This window comes from Aotus nancymaae, unplaced genomic scaffold, assembly GCF_030222135.1.
Source record: "Aotus nancymaae isolate 86718 unplaced genomic scaffold, 86718_ANA_hifiasm-v0.15.2.pri h1tg000030l, whole genome shotgun sequence".
Lineage (NCBI taxonomy): Eukaryota > Metazoa > Chordata > Mammalia > Primates > Aotidae > Aotus > Aotus nancymaae.
The window spans coordinates 12,980,844-12,997,405 of NW_026988443.1; the positions used below are offsets into that span (position 1 = coordinate 12,980,844).

The 16,562-nt window shown below is 52.0% G+C and overlaps 1 protein-coding gene across 1 annotated transcript in view; it reads right to left on the reverse strand.

The window, feature by feature from the left end:
- The window catches only part of KIFC3 (kinesin family member C3), a 91,543-nt gene that overhangs the window by 40,753 nt on the left and 34,228 nt on the right, over positions 1–16,562 (reverse strand). The window lies entirely within an intron of this gene.

Consider the following 16,562-nt stretch of genomic DNA (forward strand, 5'->3'; position numbering starts at 1 on the left):
CATGAACTGGACAAATGAACAGAGCTCAGGCATTCCCTGCACAAGTCTTTATTGAGCACCTACTGTGTGCAAAGCAACAATCCCAGCACTTTGGGAGGCCGAGGCAGGAGGTTCACCTGAGGTTGGGATTTTGAGACCAGCCTGACCAACACGGAGAAACCCTACCTCTACTAAAAATACAAAATTAGCTGGATATGGTGGCACATGCCTGTAATCCCAGCTACTCGGGAGACTGAGGCAGGAGAATCACTTGAACCCAGGAGGTGGAGGTTGTGGTGAGCCAAGATCACACCATTGCACTCCAGCCTGGGCAACAAGAGCGAAACTCCATCTCAAAAAAAAAGATTGAACTGGGGGTAACTGAAGGACTTCCTAGTGGAGCTACCTGGGCTACTCTCCTCAGCCCTCACTGCAGTGGCCACTTCTTGCCAGGAAGTGAAGAAAGCTATTTGAAGGATGTCCACTTCCCCTGACCCACTATGGGTCCCAGAGCTCACACATATTCATATGTGCAGCCCCACTGCACCCTGCCTGCAGCTGCACCCACATTCAGCACTCTGGGATGTCCTGTGGGGTGAATGTTCTGAAATGAACACACGCAAAAGCTTGGACTGAAGCCTGGAAGAGAGGTCAGGGCTGGACACAGATTCAGAGCTAAACAGGGTCACCGATGCCACAGGTGAGCAGGCAATCATCAAAGCTTGGGCAAGAGGAGACAGCCATGTGATAACAGGGCTCACGGGGGGCTGGGAAGCTTCGGAAGGAAGGTGAGAGGGGGTGGGAGCTCCAGGCAACTATAGTGTCTTCAGAAGTGACCGAAGTGCAAGTGAGAAGGAGAGACTGGTCAGTGCCCAGCGCGTCATGCCACAGAGACATGGAGGACTGGAAGCCCAGACAGGCAGATAGCCTGGGCCCCTGGAGGGAGAAGGGCAGATGGCAAACTTGGGAGGGCTCAAAGAGTGGGGTGGGAGCTGGGGGAGGAAGCAGCTACTTCCTTCTCCTTGGGGATGTTTGGCTAGGATGGGAAGGACAGGATGTGGTGTCTAGAACACGGAAGAGTGAGCATGTTGAGGAGACAGAGGGACAAGGGTGACTAAAGCATTGAGAGACAAAGAAGGAAGGAAGGAAGGAAAGAAAAAAGAAAGAGAAAGAAAGGAAAGAAAAGAAAAAAAGAAAGAGAAAAAGTAAAGAGTCCAAGGGTGAGGGGCCTGAAGATCTGGTATCTGCTGTTTGCAGAGCCCACCTCTGGAAGAATGCCAGGCACCTGGCAAGGGAGCTATGGTCTCTTCCTTCCTTGACAGAGAACAACTAGGAGGCTCCTGGGTGCAGTCTTATTGGGAAGGGGACAGGAATGTGGGCCAAAGAACAGGGCAGAGGCTGATCTAAATACATGGGCTAGCTCCACTGAAGAAACTGAGATGGACCAGTGTGGCGTGGAAGAAACCAAGGGGAGCAGCCAAATGTCCCCTTCTCCAGGCTGCTTGGCACAGAGCTGGGCACACAACCAACCCCACAGACCAGCTGTCCAATGAGCAAGGGAAGGAGCAAGACAGGTCCATCTGCATGCCCGGCTGCTGGGAAGGTGAGATGGTGCCGGACATTGGAGGCTGACTCCTCAGTGGACAGAGAAGACTTTCAGGGAGATCAGCTCAGTCTGAGGGGCAGGGACAGGAGGATATAACATTTCTGTGGTTATCAGGAAGGGAAGCGGAGGAGGCAGCCAGGAAGATATCAGGAAGAAAGAGGAAGGGCGTGTGCTAGATCCCGAAGAGGAAAAAGCAGCTGAAGTTTGCAGCCTCAGGGGTGTGAAGGTCAAAAGTATCAAGGAATGTGAAGACCAGCATCCTGGACCAAGAAAGCAGCCCTCTCTCTCATTGACATGGGCATCTGAAATGAAACCTGGTGTCTAGGAACTTCTCCCAATCGAGGATTCGTCGGGGAGGGCAGTGGGACTGGTTCAGAACCTGGCTCAGTGTTTACTGGACGTGTGACTTGGGAGAATTACTTTGCCTGTCCATGCCCTCATTATCTCCATCTATAAAATGGGAAGAACTCTACCTTATAGGGTTGCCATAAAGATTAGACAAGGTAAAGTGTGCAGAACAATACCGGCATATATTAAGAGCTCTAAAGTTTTATTTTTCAGTGACTTTGCTCCAGTGGTCGGTGAATACAGAGGGGCTGGCTGGGGAAGAGGGTCTCTGCCTCTCTGGGTTTAGACCGGTGGGGCAGACCTGCAGTACTCCCCCTGCCCTAGATCAGGGACATTGCAAAGATTGGGTAGACAGGCTGGACAGCTGCCCAGAGACTGCAGTGGGCAGGACTTGGTCCCCCTGGGAGAGCAGGCAGAAGGTGAGGGATGTTGTACAAGGAATTCGACCTCCCTGCACACCATCATCTATCCTGGGCTTTCCAGGGCAACCCAGATTTCAAACCCTCTGCTCCCTTGTACCCCTATGAACAGCAGAACTCACCACCCTGTGCCCCTAAAGTCCAGTCACTGCAAATGCAAGGCTCCATTCTGAGGCTGCATTCCTAGCAAATGACTCTCCCTGGTCAAGGAGACGGCTACTTTAACAAGGGCATGGGGAATACATGAACGGGTGCTCATCGTGTTCAGGCAGAGGGACAGCCAGGGAAGGTGAAAGGCCAGAGGTGGCCACAACCTGCAATCTTGAGAGAGTGCTGGGGTATGGAGGTTGGCAGGAGGCAGTAAGTGGTACTCCAGAATTTAATTAAACACAGCTTCCTCTTTCATATCTCCCAGGACCAGGCCCTTCACTGCACCAGCCAGAGTTCTGCTCTAACTAGCAAAGCGGGGCTTAGGGGGTGGTTCTGGGATCGCCCTCCCTGCTGAGACCCCCACAACTGCAGCTGTCAAAGACCCAATTCCTCACTGCCCGGAGGGCACTGGCCAAGGCCCTTCTTCCTGACCTCTGGGCTGGCGCACCCCGCCCCTGGCCCTGCCAGGAAAAAGCGAACTCCCCAGGGTCGTGGTGGGAGGGACCCAACGGCAGCCTTCAAGGGAGCCCTGGGGGTGGGGGAGACCCCAGAAAGGGGAGGGGGCAGCACCGATTGACAAGCCGATCCCGAGTAGGGTCTGCGCTCTCCTCGTTCAGTGAAATCCAAACGGGATCCCGAGGCTGCTCAGATCCCGGGGGACACGCCGCCCCTATGCCCAGATCCCAGCAAGGTCCTCGACTGGGGCTGAACGGCGCTGGAGGGGAACCTCGCAGGGCTGGGTCTCCCGGGCCTTTCCCTCCCCGCGCCCCTAGCGGGTCCGGGCAGAGGGGTCCCGCAGGCAGGGCCGACTGAGACGCAGCGTCCCGAACGGTTGGCCGGGCGGAGCCCCAGCGCCTCGTCCGCCCCTAGCCCGCCTGGGTCCCCCACTCACCGGCCTGGCGGAGGCAGGATCCCGGTGTCGCCGCAGCGCCCGGGGCTCGGCCCGGCCCGACCCGCCTACGGGAGGCAGCTCCACGCCGCCGCCTCCGCGGCCCGCCCGCTTGCGCCCCTCCCGCACACTTTCCACAGGAAATGATTAACTCGGGCCGCGGCGAGTTCCCATGGCAACCAGCTCGGACCCCAGCGGGGGGCGGCGGCACGCACCCGCACTCACGCGCACTCGAGCGCACGCGCCGCCCGGGCGCGCCCCCGCACGGTCTCTAGCCGGCACTCCCACTCCCACGCGCACTCCCTCGCGGGGCTTCCCACTCGGGCTCTCCTGCCTCCCCGCGCCCCGCACCCGCACTGGCACACGTGCTCATGCGTTCCCTCAAGGCTCTCACAAAACATGCCTGCACATGGGCTGGCACACTCGAGGCGGCACACACAGCCCCACACCAGGTGAGCCATGTGCACAGCCTCACACCCGAGTGCAGAACTTCCACGCGAGTACTCACACATACACTCTTCACACAGGCTCTTCCTATCCCAGCAAACACACGCTCTTACGAGACAGTACATCACCCCTTACCATGTACATCACCCCTTACCGTGGCCTTGCACGCGCTGGCGCACACGCACTCACACTGTTTTATGGCGCACACGCTCTCACTCGCTCCACCACCTACTCGCTGGCCAGGCCACCTCCCCAGCCACAGCCCCACCTACCTCTGCACCCCAGCCCCACCCCAGCAAATGAATATCTTCCTGGCAAGTAAACTGCCTGGGGTCTCTTAAGGTAAAACATTCCTTCAGGCTCCAGTGAAAACACACCCATGGTGCAGCAGCTCCCAGCCTGGCCACAGAAGGCCCTGCTCATGGGGTGCATAGAGCCTCAGAAGAGGCCTGGGGGAGGCCACGGGCCTGCCAGCCGGGAGAGACAGCTGACCGGAGGAGCCACTCTGTTCTTTGTCTCCCAAACAGAGGCAGCATTTTATTCCAGAGCCAGCAGCAATATTCACCCTCACCCTCCACGCCCCGGGTGCGGAAGAGGAGAAAGCCAGTCACTCTGAAGCCAGCCCAGGCAGGCCGATGGTTCTGCAGATAATCCCAGGAGGGTGGGCACCCTGCCCCCTCCTGCTTGTCAAGGGATGGCCCAAGAAGAGCAAGGAGAAGACTGGAAGGGGTTGTGCCACTTCAGGTGGGTTCTGTCTCCTGCTGCTGCGCAGGCGCTGGGCTGCCAGTCAAGAATCTCGTCCAGAGACGGAGCCAAGGGCCTGGGCCTCAGATTGTTCTGGATGCCAGAGCAGGACAGTCACAGTCCCCCAGCTGGAAGCAGCCTAGTGCATGGTTTATTTGCCAACTGAGATTCCTCGGTGAAGGCCTGATAGACAGTGAATGTCACGCTCCTGGAATCATTCCCTAGAGAGTAAGAGTTCTACCTGAGACCACCACAGCAGAGAACCCCCTCCTCCTCACAATGAGAGAGAAAGCCTTATTTGGGGAGTTATGTTCTCTGAATTCTTCTGCCTGCCCTCCAAACAGCAGTGATCCAGGGGACTGCAAGGGTGGGTGAAGGCAAAATGTCTCTAGAATTCTGATTTAGTATCTATCTCCCTGATTATAAGCCCTAGGGCAGAATGTTCATCCTTAAAGTCCTGGTTCAAAACCGGAGGCTTTGTCTTCCTCAGGGATTGGGACATTGACAGTAACTGCAGGTTCCTTCCTACCAAAGCCAAAGCCAGATTTTTAGATTAATAATAACACTTATTGTTCTTTTTCACTGATTACAAAAGTAATAGGTGTTCATTGTAACCATATCCCACCCACTGGAGATAAATGCTGCCAACACTTTAGAAGCCTTTTTTTTTTCTGTGCACATAATAGATGCATTATTGAAGCTAACACTGTGTCAGGCATGGCACTAAGCTCTTGCTCAACAAAATCCCACCCATTTAACCCTGAACACCCTATGAACACCAGCACCGTCATATTCCCATTTTTCAGGAAAGGAAACTGAGCCTCAGCAAGTTTGTTCACAAATGCAACATATGATAGAGCTATGAGTCCAATAGGTGTGTGTGTGCCACTCCAGGTGGGTTCTGTCTTTTATTTATTTTTTTTTGAGACAGAGTTTTGCTCTTGTTGCCCAGTTTCACTTCCTTGTCTAAGTGTTTATGCAGATGCACAGGCACACATATCTGCACAGTACTGTCAGATGCATATGGGTATAAGAGCTTATTAAGATCAAAGCAGCAGGCCAGGCGTGGTGGCCCACACCTATAATCCCAGCACTTTGGGATCCCGAGGTGGGCAGATCACCTGAGGTTGGGAGTTCAAGACCAGCCTGACCAACATGGAGAAACCCCATCTCTACTAAAAATACAAAATTAGCCGGGCGTGGTGGTGCATACCTGTAATCTCAGCTACTCAGGAGGCTGAGGCAGGAGAATCGCTTGAAGCCAGGAGGCAGAGGTTGTGATGAGCCTAGATTGCACCATTGCACTCTAGCCTGGGCAACAAGAGGGGAATTCATCTCAAAAAAAAAAAAAAAAAAAAAATCAAAGAACCAGGGAAGGAAAAAGAAAATTGAAGTGTAAAGAGGATATATTTTTGGAATTCTAGCAAAACTCTGATTTGAAATGTACAAACTACTTGTTTCATGGTTGTTGCATTTTTGAGACAGGATCTTGATCTGTTGCCCAGGCTGGAGTGCAGTGATACAATCATAGCTCACTATAGCCCTGAACTCCAGGGATCAAGTGATCCTCCCACCTTAGCCTCTTGAGTAGCTGGAACTACAGACACACCACTATGCCTAGCTAACTTTTTTTTTTTTTAAGTAGAGATGGGAGTCTCACTGTGTTGCCCACACTGGTTTCAAACTCCTGGGCTCAAGGGATCCTTCTATCTCCACTTTCCCAAGTCCTAGGATTACAGATGTGAGTCTCTGTGCCTGACTCAATTTTTTTTTTTTTTTTTGAGACGGAGTCTCAGTCTGTTGCCCAGGCTGGAGTGCAGTGGGATTACAGGCACACACCACCAGACCCAAGTAATTTTTTTATATTTTTGGTAGAGACGGGGTTTCACCATGTTGGCCAGGCTGGTCTTGAACTCCTGACCTCAGTGATCTGCCCGCTTTGGCCTCCCAAAGTGTTGGGATTGCAGGCATGAGATACTGTACCCGGCACAAACTCAATTAAAAAAATATATATTGTGTAGAGTCAGGTCTAACTCTGTTGTCCTGGCTGGTCTCCGAATCTTAGCCTCAAGCGATCATCCTGCCTCAGCCTCCCAAAGTGCTGGGATTATACGCATGAGCCACCATACCATGCCCATCCCAACTGCTGGAATTTAAGAATGTACACTGTCACCAGGAACTACATACCAACTCCAAGGTTGTTTCTAACCCAGAAACTTTGCTGATGATTTATGTAACAAACTGCTAACTCTCCTGGCCACAGGGAAGGTGGAAGTTTTGCTGAAACCTGGCCACCCCAACACTGAAGTCCTAAACCCTTGAGGGAGGACTCTTGAGTTCAGCCTTGACCCTTCCTGCCCACCTCTGGCAGAGGCACAGCTGTCTCCAGGAGGGCCAGACAAAAGACAGTGTCCAGAACACTGCAGTTCCATGCCCACATCAGCCCATCCCCAGGCAGGGCTAGCAGCGCCATCTTTGTTGTGTTCAGATAAGATCAGGTATATTCAGGGTGGTATGGCCATAGACTTTTTTTCTTTTTTGGAGACAGAGTCTGGCTCTGTCACTCAGGCTGGAGTGCAGTGGCACAATCTCGGCTCACTGTGATCTCTGCCTCCTGGATTCAAGTGATTCTCCTACCTCAGCCCCCGTCCCCGAGTGGCTGGGATTACAGGCAGGTGCCACCACACCTGGCTAACTTTCATATTTTTAGTAGAGACCAGGTTTCGCCATGTTGGCCAGGCTGGTCTTGAACTCCTGATCTCAGGTGATCCACCCGCCTCAGCCTCTCAAAGTGCTGGGATTACAAGCATGAGTGAGCCACTGCCCCTGGCCCATCTTTGTGTTCAAAGGGCCCGAAACCCCTTACCACTCAAGCATTCGTCAGAGAAGCGGCCAAGAGCCCCAGAGTTTTGCTCCTCAAAGGGAAGGAAAGAAGGGGAATGAAAAGCCATATTGTGTTAAATCTGATTCTCATAGCAACCCAGAGTAAAGCACAGATAAGATTTACAGGATTTTCCCATTTTAAATGATTTAACCTGAGATCCAGGCTTCTCTGAGTCTGCAAACGTTCTCCCTGCCCAGAAGGCCTCTCTCCTTCACCCCATTCCCATCTGCCTCTACTAACCCTTACCTGGCCAGTTCCACACCTGCGTGTCCCTCCTTCAAGCTTAGAGGTCACCTTCCTTAACCCTCCCAGGCACCAGCAGGCAGGCTCACCCCCTGCAGCATCCCCCACCCTAAATCATGATGGCTTTCCTGTCTATACCATCTGCTCCTTGAGGACAGGGCTCTTTCCTGACTTGATCACAGGGAAAGCCTCAGCTGACCCCAGCTCAAGGCCTGGTATCACAGACGTGTTCGTTGAATAAATCCATAGATCCGGTAGAATTCAGAAGGGAAGAACAGGTGCATGGAATGTACCCAAACAGACTTTCTTCCCATGTAAAGTCATGATCATTCCTACCAAAAGGAAGTAAGAAGCCAGGTGCGGTGGCTCACACCTGTAATCCTAGCACTTTGGGAGGCTAAGGTGGGTGGATCACATGATCAGGAGATCGAGACCATCCTGGCTAACACAGTGAAACCCCATCTCTACTAAAAATAGAAAAATTAGCCAGGCATGGTGGCACACACCTGTAGTCCCAGCTACTAGGGAGGCTGAGGCAGAAGAATTGCTTGAACCCAGGAGGTGGAGGTTGCAGTGAACCAAGATCGCGCTACTGCACTCCAGCCTGGGTGACAGAGCAAGACTCTGTCTTAAAAAAAAGCAAGAGAAGGCTTCTTAGCAATTGTTTCCATGTGGCCAGGAAGGAGTGCCCTCCAGCTATGAAAAGTGTGTATCCTCTCATGCTTCTGGGTAACAGAAAGTTTCTTGAAATTGGAGAAACTCATTTTGGAGTGAGCTGCATATTAAGTAATCCTGACCCAGTTAGCTGCTTTTCTGAATCCACATCTTCTAAATACCTCTGAAATCATTCATCATGAGCACTACAGAAAGAACCGTGGAGGAGGCCAGACATGGTGGCTCACGTCTGTAATTCTAGCACTTTGGGAGGCTGAGGCGGGCAATCACCAGAGGTCAGGAGTTCGAGACCAGCCTGGCCAACATGGCGAAACCCCATTTCTACCAAAAATACAAAACTTAACCAGGCATGGTGGCGGGTGCCTGTAATCCCAGCTACTCGAGAGCCTGAGGCAGGAGAATCGCTTGAATCCAGGAGGTGGAGGTTGCAGTGAGCTGAGATCACACCACTGTACTCCAAAAAACAAAAAAAACTGTGGAGGAGCTCTTGGAGGCGAAAAGCCTGGCTCTGCACCCAGTCCCATAAGCATGAATTTGGTTTTCAGCTTTGCACCTCACCAACTGCAGGTCTTGGGCACATGACAACCTGAGCACATCAGGGGTCTGGCACAAGGCTCATAGCTGCAAGCTTTCAGGAAGCCAGGCTCCTCAGTGGGCATGGAGGGGTGGTGGTCTTAGATGACCCATGGCTGGACTGTAAATTCCTCTCATCCTTGTCTGCTCTAGACCCAGCTCAGCAGGCACTAGGTGTTTAAGTGATATTTAAGCAAATGGTATTTTTCTCACCTTTTTCTCTCCCTCTCACTTTCCTGCTCCCTGTATGCCTTCCTTTCTAGAAGCTGTTAAGAGGGGAAAACAGTTCTCCCATTTTCAGAGAACCAGACAATCTTCCCTCCAGGAAAACCACCTTGAGGGCCAGGCGCAGTGGCTCATGAGACAGGAGGATCGCTTGAGGCCAGGAGTTCTAGACCAGCCTGAACAACATACTGAGACTCTGTCTTTCCAAAACAACTAGCCGGGCATGATGGCACAGGCCTGTGGTCCCAGCTACTCAGGAGGCTGAGGTGGGAGGATGGCTTAGGCCCAGGAGTTTGAGGCTGCAGTGAGCTATGATCACGTCCCTGTACTCCAGCCTGGGCAACAGAGCAAGACCCCGTCTCAAAATTAAAAAAAAAACCCTTCAAAGGAGACTGGAAAATAAAAAGAAAACCACCTTGCTTTAAAATATCCAAATTGTGGCTGCCTTTCTGCATTGGCCAAAAAGACTGAACTCGACAGTGCTCCCCTAACTGTCGGATTAGAGGAACTCAAATTGTCTTTATGACTCAAGAAGAATTTGGCAGAGATTCCCTCCCTCCTTGCACTCCAAGGCTGAAAGCAAACCGAGGCTTTGTGGGTTTTTTTTCCCCCGTTTATCATTTCCTGTAGTCTGAAAAATGAGAGGAATGCAAACATTGAGGAGATAATGGAGGAATGCAAACATTGAGGAGATAATGGACGTAAGCACCAGGTAATAAATAGATTTAGGAATAGCGCCGGAGAGAAGCCCGGGCTAAATAAGCCCCGCCCTCGGCCCGCCTCCCAGCCCCAGGATCTCTCACCATCCTCAGAAGCCACCGGCTCCTCACTACAGGCTCCACTGCTTCACTCCTTGCTCCCCAGTGGTTGTAGCTCCGGGTTCTAAGCCAGTACATGCGTTATTAACGTCCTTCCCACTCTTCTCACTCTTCCCCACTTCCTTATTCGCTTCTCCCCACCTGCTGCAAATTCTTGGTGGCGGTTTTTGAACTCAAATTTTTTTTTCTGCACAAATCTAATAGAAATCAACAGAGAGAGGAAAAACACAAAAACAAAAACAGCAAATTCCACCACCCTTCATTTATTGTCATTGGTCCAGATTTTTCTTTCTGGCGTCTGACCTTGAGCTGATGTCATTTCTGTGTTAAGGAGAGACAGTATAGAGGGATGATTAAAGGTGGTTCAGGGACCAGGCAGGCCTGGGTTTGGGCTCAGTCACTGGCTCGGCACTTCCACTGTGCCTCAGTTTCCTCCTGTGAAAATGAGAGTAGGGCTAGTGTCTAAGCCATTGAGTTATGGTGAGATGTAAGTTAGAGCAAGCACATAGCACCCTCAGCCCAGCATCTGGCACACAATTGGCGTTTCTGCAAACACAAGCTGCAGTTATAGTGGGAGGCAAAGACTAGATAGAATTTTCTACTCTGCCTTTTCTTACTTTGAATCATGTTAAGTGCTGGGCGTGGTGGCTCACGCCTGTAGTCCCAGCTCCTTGGAGGGCAGAGGTGGGAGGACTGCTTGAGCCCAGGAGTTTGAGGTCAGCCTGGGCAACACAGCAAGACCTCCATCTCTAAAAAAAAATTTTTAATGATTATAATAAGCATTTTCCATGTCACCTTTTCCTGTTCTTTCCTCAAGAGCAGATGTCATAAGATAAGGCCAAAGCGGCCTTCAGAATGGAGGTCCCAGTGTCTGGGGCACACCTAGAATTCAATAAAAATGGCTGAAAAGTGTTATTTATTCACTTATTTAGAGTTGGGGTCTCACTCTCTCACCCAGGCTGGAGTGAGGTGGTATGATCAGAGCTCCCTGCAGCCTTAAACTCCTGAGCTGAAGCGATCCTCCCACCACAGCCTCCCATGTACTGGGATGACAGGTGTGAGCCACTGCACCCAGCAAAAAACTATTTTAAATGGCTGCATAATATTCCACTGCGAGCCTGTGCCCTGACTGAGCTGACCATTCTATGAGGTCTGATATTTGAGGAGCTCCCATTTCTGTCACTTTATAAACAGCTTTGCTGTCACCATTGCCACCCACACAGCCCGTTCATTCCATGGTGTGGGGAGAGGAGGGAGAAGAGAGGTTGTCAATTTCATAAAAAAGTCTTTCTGAATAAAGAGCCTGAGCATTATTTTTTCATTTTCTAAACATGTTGCCAGATTGCCCCTCAGAAGGCCTGTACCAAATTTACACTGTCGTTGGCAGCATTTTGGACGACAGCTACTTTTCACGCTAATTTACAGTTTTTCTCTTGGATCTGGAATTCTCGCCCTGGCTGGTTCTCCTGGGAGGCATGAGGCATATATATAAAGATATCTGAGTGATGGCTGTCACCAGAGGGGCGTGTCTGGTTCTTCTGCCAGGTGCTCAGTCTGGGAGTGTTTCTGTCTGCTGGGCCAGGCCAGGTGAGGCAGAGAGCACTGACTCAATGCTCCCAATCTCTGCCTGCTCTTAAGCCCCCAGACATCTCCCGAGGTCAGTCCTGGAACGCCTCAGGACCCCAAGGTCTAACACTCTGGCCCATCCTAGATGGATGAGTCTTATCAGGCACCACCACCATGATTCCTGCTCTCACACCCTGGCACTTCATTGGGGTTCCTTGCAATAAGTCAATCAGCTACTACTCCTGGGCCGGGCGCGGTGTCACCCCTGTAATCCCAGCACTCTGGGAAGTTGAGGTAGGCGGATCACGAGGTTAGCAGTTTGAGACCAGCTTGGACAACAAGGTGAAACCCCATCTCTACTAAAAATACAAAAATTAGCCAAGTGTGGTGGCCTGCACCTGCAATCCCAGCTACTCCAGAGACTGAGGCAGGAGAATCACTTGAACCCGGGAAGCAGAGGTTGCAGTGAGCTGAGATTGGGCCACTGCACTCCAGCCTGGACAACAGAGCGAGACTCCATCTCAAAAAAAAAAAAAAAAAAAAAAAAAAATCAGCTACTCCTGGAAAAAAAAAAAACCTCCTGGGTGGGGAGGTGGGGACAGGGGCCATAAGGGAAGCCATGTGCTCTTGGAAAACCACAGCCACAGCCCCAACCACCTGCCAAACCCTTAGCACCACTGCTGTTGCTGCCTGTGAACTGTAGCATCAATTTGCTGAGGTTCTGTGGGGCACAGCCTCTCCCCGAGCCCTGGTCCTCCTCCTCCAGGGCTGGCCCTTATTTGCAAACAGCAACAGGAAGTTTTGATGCTGCTGATTAACCAGACTCCCACAGCTCTCGGTGCTTAGTCATCACCACCAGTGTCAACCTCCTGCCAGCACCAGCGACACCACCAGCTTCCAGGTGACCGGGAAGAAGCAGCGAGGATCCCGCGCTTCCAATGGCTTCCTTCTGCCACCTTCCAGGGGAGGGGAAGGGACGAACTTCCATCCACCCCAATAGTAAGAATATGCAGGGCCCTAAATGCCAGGATGGGAACTGAATCTAATTCAACTTCAACAATGGGCTGAGGACAGCTTCATGCCAGGTACAGTGATAAACTCTTTACACACAGGATTGCCTTTGCTTTCATTCAATCCCCACAACAACATATGTAGTAGGTGTTATTATTCCCATTGTACAGATGGAGAGACCGAGGCCAGTGGGAGGCCCATGGGTTTGTAGGCACTGCTGTGGGAAGGCGGCTTGGAGTGCTGCAGATGGTGGGCACTATGGCAGGAGCTGCATCCCCAATCCACGATGTGACCTTGGTCAGATTTCCTCCCTGTTCTAGGTCTCATGCCCCTCCCTGGGTAAATGAGGAGGGTGGACTGGTGGCCTTCCCAGGGCTACAGCCACGAGGAAGTGAATGGGCAGCTGGAAGGGATGGCTTCCATTCTGGGATTCTGCTTGCTGAAAGCATGATCCAAGGGCAGGATCATCCCACCTCAGTCCCTGGGGCTGGCTTCACTCTTCACAGTGGGTCCACCAAGGAACTCCACTGAAAGAAAGTATTTGACGGGGTGCCAGGGCCTGGGAGGTGGGAGGGGGAATGAGGAGTGGCTATAAATGGGGCTTCTTTGGGGGGTGATAAAATGTTCCAAAGTTAGATTATGGTGACAGTTGCACAATTCTGTGAATATACTAAAAGCAATTGCATTGTACACTTTAAACAGGTGAATACTATGGTATGATAACTTTATCTCAATAAAGCTGTTTAAGAGAGAAAGGAGGAAGGAGGGAGGGAGGAAGGGTGGAAGGGAGGGAGGATAGGAAAGAGAGAGAGAGACCTACACAGAGGTCAGGCCAGGCTGAGTGCAATGGCTCACGCCTGTAATCCCAGCACTTTGGGAGGCAAAGCTGGGAGGATCACTTGAGGCCAGGAGTTTGAGACCAGCCTGGACAACATGGCAAGACCCCATTTCTACAAAAAAAATTTAAAAATTAGCTGGACATGCTGGTGCCTACCTGTGGTCCCAGCTACCTAGAAGACTGAGGTGGGCCGAGCGCAGTGGCTCACTCCTGTAATCCCAGCACTTTGGGAGGCTGAGGCAGGTGGATTATTTGAGGTCAGGAGTTTGAGGCCAGCCTAGCTAACATGGTGAAACGCTGTCCGTACTAAAAATATAAAATTTAGCCAAGCATGATGGCACACGCTTGTAATCCCAGCTACTTGGGAGGCTGAGATGGGAAAGTCACTTGAACCTGGGAGGCAGAGGTTGCAATGAGCCGAGATTGTGCCACTGCACTCCAGCCTGGGTAACAGAGTGAGACTGTGTCTCAAAAAAAAAGACTGAGGCCAGAGGACCACTTGAGCCCAGGAGTTCAAGGCTGCGATGAGCTATAATCACACCACTGCACTGCAGCCTGGGTGACAGAGCAAGACCCATCGCTTAAAAAAAAAAAAAAGAGGTCAGCTGGGCGTGGTGGCTCACCCTTGTAATCCCAGCACTTTGAGAGGCCAAGGCAGGCAGATCACGAGGTCAAGAGATCGAGACCATCCTGGCCAACATGATGAAACTTCATCTCTACTAAAAATACAAAGATTAGCCAGGCATGGTGGTACGTGCCTATATATAGTCCCAGCTACTTGGGAGCCTGAGGCAGGATAATCACTTGAACCCGGGAGGCAGAGGTTGCAGTGAGCCAAGATCACACCACTGCACTACAGCCTGGGTGACAAAGTGAGACTCCATCTCAAAAAAAAAAAAAAAGAGGTCAGGCCAGAGCTGCCTTTGGGATTTGCCTTCTGGGAATAGGGCACTCAGCACTCAGCCCCTCTCCAATCATCCCCCTCTAAGCAGCCTCACTCCAGAGCCCAGGAAAGGTGTGGGTGAAGACACCCAGTGGCAGGCAGTGGCCCCAGCTGCTGATTGAGGGTGATGGGAGCCCTGGCCTCTGGTGCTCGCCCTCCTCAGAGTGGAAAGAGCCATGAATCAAAGGGCAGGTGTGTGTGGACCTGGAGGAATGCGGGGAGGGTGGTAAGAAAACTGTTGGAGATGGAGCAGAAGAAACCCTGTGAGTCAGGGTGAGGTGTTGCTCAGACGGGGAGGGCCTGGAAACAAAGCCTGGACTGGAAACACCGAACACCGGGCTGACTGAGGTGCGCTCAGTTACCTGGAAACATCTTAACACTCCAGAAACTGTGAGTCAGGAATACTGGTTGCTCCTGAGGGGCCCCCACCAACTGGTCCAGCCATGTCTGCTTGGCAATCATGGGGCACAGGCAGATGCAGCTGCCCAAGAGGTAACCCCAGCCCAGACTTAACCCTGAGCCAGGGACACAGGTGCAAGGGACCATCATGAAAGCTAAACTGGCCAATAAGAGGCAGGAGCTCGTTCCACTTGCACTGTTTGGGCAACTTCCTGTTGAAAATGGAGAACCTGGCTGGGTGCAGTGCCTCACGCCTGTAATCCCAGCACTTTGGGAGACCGAGGTGGGTGGATCGCCTGAGGTCAAGAGTTCGAGACCAGCCTGCTCAACATGGTGAAACCTTGTCTCTACTAAAAATACAAAAATTAGCTCAGCATAGTGATGCACACCTGTGATCCCAGGTATTCAGGAGGCTGAGGCAGGAGAATCACTTGAACCCGGGAAGGGGAGGTTGCAGTAAGCCGAGATTGTGCCATCGCACTCCAGCCTGGACAACAAGACCTTGTCTCAAAAACAAAAAAAGGACAGAAAAAAAATGCAGGCACAGTGCTTCACACCTGTACTCCAAGCGAGACTCCAACTCGAAAAAAAAAAAAAAGGAGAATCCAGAGGGTCTTAGATTGGAGGCACAACATCCCTGTCAATATCTCCAGATAACCCAAAAAGCACTGCCCCGCCACTCCACCCCCTCCATGCCTCTCTGTCCATGAACTCCTGTGCTCTTCACGTCTACCTCCTGGGGCAAATGGCACCCATGGCCCTGTCTTAAGTGAACAAATGGAGACTCTAACCAGGAGAATCCCAGCCCTCGGGTCAAACCGGCATGCCTGCCGATTGCCAGCATGACCATAATTAGAATTTCCTATGCCCTCAAGCAGATCTCCCCCCGGCAATCTGCGTGTGTCCAGCAACTCCCTGCAGCCGGGCACCACTCACACAGGTGGGAGTGGCATCCCCACAGCCTCTGCAGCACATGCCTTCGGGGGAAGAGACCTGGGGCCTTGGAAGACTCAAGGCATCTCCAGAGTCACAGCCTGAAGCTGGAACCTCATGCTCTCCTGGGTGTAAAAGCCACGCAGCCCCTGGTAGACAGGTAGGCAGAGGTGAGAGGATCTACCCTGGCGCTGGGCGGGGGCTGTACTCTCACTCTTGCTTATTCTTCCTGTACACATTGCTACTGTCCCCATGCTATAGATTAGACCGGGGCAGGCTGGCTGCTGAGTCTAGGTCTCGAACCACTGCACCATACTGCCTCTCAAGGGCAAAGTCAGTGGGGTCCTAGTCACTGTGGCTCATTCCTCAGCATGCATTCAGGGCTCTTCATCATCTGCCTGCAGCCATCCTGCCCAGCCTTCTCTCCCACTGAGCCCCACAAGGCACCCTCTTTCTGGTCCTTGAGTTTTCCATATGCTCCGCCCCCACCCCCACATCTCCACCTGCAGCGACCTCCATGATGACAGTTCATTTACCTGTGAGGCCCAACGGAAGTAACACCTCCTCCATGGAGCCTTCCTGATACCACCTAGTCAGAAATCCCCCAGGACCACTTCACCTTCCTTTAGCTCACCTAGCACTGGATTCACAACTCTAGGGAACTGTCAGTCTCGTACATTAGATTGGCGGTCCCTGATTCAGATTCCCATGCTGTGTGACTGTGGGTAAGGCACTTAACCTCTTTGAGCCTCAGTGTCCTCATTAGCAGGTAATATTTATTGAACACATACTATGTGCCAGGTACTATGTGCTAAGTACTCTAAATGCACTATCCCATTTGATCCTTACAGCACCTATGAGTGGGTACTATA